At 36.4% G+C, this 3290-nt stretch overlaps 1 pseudogene; it reads right to left on the bottom strand.

Moving 5' to 3' along the window:
* Positions 1–453: 453 nt before the first annotated feature.
* On the bottom strand, positions 454–1578 carry LOC135567621 (trace amine-associated receptor 6-like; annotated as a pseudogene).
* Between the last annotated feature and the right edge of the window lie 1712 nt (positions 1579–3290).

Raw genomic sequence — 3290 nt, 5'->3', positions numbered from 1 at the left:
ATCAACTACTTATACAATACACCACTGAGATAGACTTGGAGGTTAACTGAAGCAGTATTGTACATTTCAACTTAACAACACAGGATGAAGACGTGTCACAATTGAGCCACTAGAGGGAGATGTTAAACAACATATAGAATGACTCATGTTGTCCTGGGAATGTACTTTTAGAATACTTACATACTATGTATCATTAAATAACAAGGAACAACCACAGCCTTAGGTGTTTGTAGTATACAATCCACAATGACTACAATGTATTTTATAAAACAAGCTTATGTCTTTATCCCTCCTCCAAGTCATTCCATTCCAATTCAGACAAATCATTCTGTATCAACACCACATGTATCTATGATGACAACACTGAGATAAGTAATGTCAGTGTATTGTTTCATGAAAAAAATAATTACAACAATTGTATTACAAAACTATATCAAACATATGTTGGCCTACCGAGGAATACAATTATAGGAACTATGAACACCTTCATTTCAGATTTAAAAATACGTTTAGCTGTCACTTTGAACCATGGATAAAAGAAAGCATAAATTATTGGATTAATTAAGGAATTAACAAGTGGCAGAAAACTGATGAAATATGCTAAGAAATTTTCAAATAAAATAGAAAAAAAAGAAAACAAATAGAGATGGAATCCAACAAATGAAATAGTTGACAACAACAATAGCTAGAGTTTTTGCTGCTTTTCTCTCAGACTTACTTGCATGTACAGTTTTAACACCAGACACACTGGCAGCCTCTTTTGAAAATACCTTTCTGGCCTGTGATCTGGCCACCACAAAGATTTTCAAATAAAGTGTTATAATAATAGAGCACGGGACAACCGTTGTACTTACAAGGTCAATGATATTAACCCAGGTTATCCCTTCAACAATAAAACATTCTGTCAAGCACCTACTCAGTACCTGTACATTTACAACTCTTTTTATAATAACAGCATCGTATATGATACAACAACACCAGGTAATGGATATACAACAGATAGTTCTTGTTGTTGTTATTTTAGAGTGATACGATAAGGGATCACACACAGCAACATAGCGGTCAATAGATATCAAGACCAAACTGCCCAGAGATAAAGAAGTACATAAAAAAGCCATATATAAATGAAACACACAGAAATATTCCCCAAATCCCCAGCATGATTCCATTATTGCTACAGTCGTTACTGGTATCACAATCAGTCCCACCAGGAGATCTGACACAGCCAGAGAGAGGATGAGCAGGTTGGTTGGAGTGTGGAGCTGCTTGAAGTGAGAGATGGAGATGATCACCAGTACGTTCAAAAATACTGTAACTGCTGAAATCAATGAGAAGAAGATGTACAGTGTTATGTAGATAGATGTCGATAGAAAAGCCTTTCTGCAAGAAGAGTTTCCGTCTTGAAAACCGTTTATAACATCTTCATGTTTCTCCATTTGTAATAAAAGTTAAAAATGCTGAGGTCCTGCTCCTGCTTGGTCCTGTGTGCGACCCTGTCAGGTCCGTCTTCTGACAAACTCTGAACTCTGCCTCTCTATTTATCCCTGAGTTACTGACAGAAACTCCCCTCCTCCGGAGTCTCTTTGCACACACACGCACGCACACACACACACACACACACACACGAAAAAACGGTTAGATTAACATATCATGCATGAAAACATGATGTAATGTGTGACAGGATTGGATGTTGTTGTGCCCACCAAGCCTGTCCTTAAGTCTTACTGATAGTCAGAGATGATAGAAAAGGTACATTTCCTCAACTGAGCATTTTAATATGGAAAATATAGTATTGGTGATGTTTTGGTCACTCAAAGGCTATTTTACATGGGAAATAGGATAACTATTTGAAGTTAACTTAGATAGAACTTTAGATAACTAAAGTTGACAGTATGGAAGATGATGAAATGGCATAAGTTTACGCTGCCCTTTGATCTGTTGTACTGGCCAGGTGTACTATCTGATTAACGTGGTATTTAGTTTACTGACACAAGAGCAAGCCAGTTGATCAGAAAATATCATGGGGAATCAGAAATTGCTATCTGTCTAGACATAAAAATACTTTGAAGTCAGATTTTGCAGTAAATTAAATTACGTTGTTACTGGGTTTTGTCTTTGTAGAGCAGTATGGGGTATGTACTAGAGCACATGCAGTCAAAATGAATAGTGGCATTACATATGAACATTCCATAGACGTTTAGAAATGTCCATCTGAACTGAATTAGGAACCACACTTCTTCAAGTTGAGGGAGACTTTGTCTCAGTTACATCATGGGTACAAATACTTTTTGTCAGACATCAGACCAACCACACTGTGGGCGGACTACAATAGCATCGAATAGTCCCCGAGATATGCAACTGTTCAGGGAAGTCAGGAACCAATACACGCGTGTCAGCTTTTTTCAAGCTAGCCTTTGCATCGCTACTATGGCCTATTTATTACCTCCTCATGCCTTTTGCACACACTGTATATAGACTTTCTATATAGACTTTCTTTGACTTGTTTATTGTGTTATTGACTTGGTTTATTGTGTTATTGACTTGTTTATTGTGTATTCCATGTTATTCCATGTGTAACTCTGTGTTGTTGTCTGTGTCACACTGCTTTGCTTTATCTTGGCCAGGTCGCAGTTGTAAATTAGAACTTATTCTCAACTAGCCTACCTGGTTAAATAAAGGTGTTCTCAACTAGCCTACCTGGTTAAATAAAGGTGTTCTCAACTAGCCTACCTGGTTAAATAAAGGTGTTCTCAACTAGCCTACCTGGTTAAATAAAAATAAAAACTGTGTTCTGACCCAATCATCCCTTGATGTTGTTTTCCTTTTCTGGTGTGTTGTTTTCTCTGATTTAAAACAACAAAATAATAAATGTAATTTCCATTTCATTTAGTTGAATCAATCATCTCAAAAGCACTTATTAAAGAACCAAGTCACAATGAATTGACAGCTGTTTGGGAATAATTCACTATTAGCCATTTAATCAAGTTAGTCCTCCTCAACAGCTTCAACCGTAGCCCCCAGACCCTGGGCACAAGGACCATCTATAATACGATTCTAATTACTGTGTTGTAACAGTAAACATACCTTCCACAAAATCCTGTGATTGTGAATGTCACCTACGGGGCATTAATATGTATGACCTAATTCAGTAACACTTTATAACACTTTATAATAATCAGTAATAAAACATTTGTAAGGCATTTACATTTTGCTCACCATTTACTAATCATTACTCCCACGTGTTAAATATTAGTAAACTAGCTATTCTCACATGTATAAACAACTTTTAA

The sequence above is a fragment of the Oncorhynchus nerka genome, unplaced genomic scaffold (assembly GCF_034236695.1).
Source record: "Oncorhynchus nerka isolate Pitt River unplaced genomic scaffold, Oner_Uvic_2.0 unplaced_scaffold_1926, whole genome shotgun sequence".
In the NCBI taxonomy this organism is placed as follows: domain Eukaryota; kingdom Metazoa; phylum Chordata; class Actinopteri; order Salmoniformes; family Salmonidae; genus Oncorhynchus; species Oncorhynchus nerka.
The sequence above is the reverse complement of the archived record's forward strand: the minus strand, read 5'-3'. Positions and strand labels throughout refer to the sequence as shown.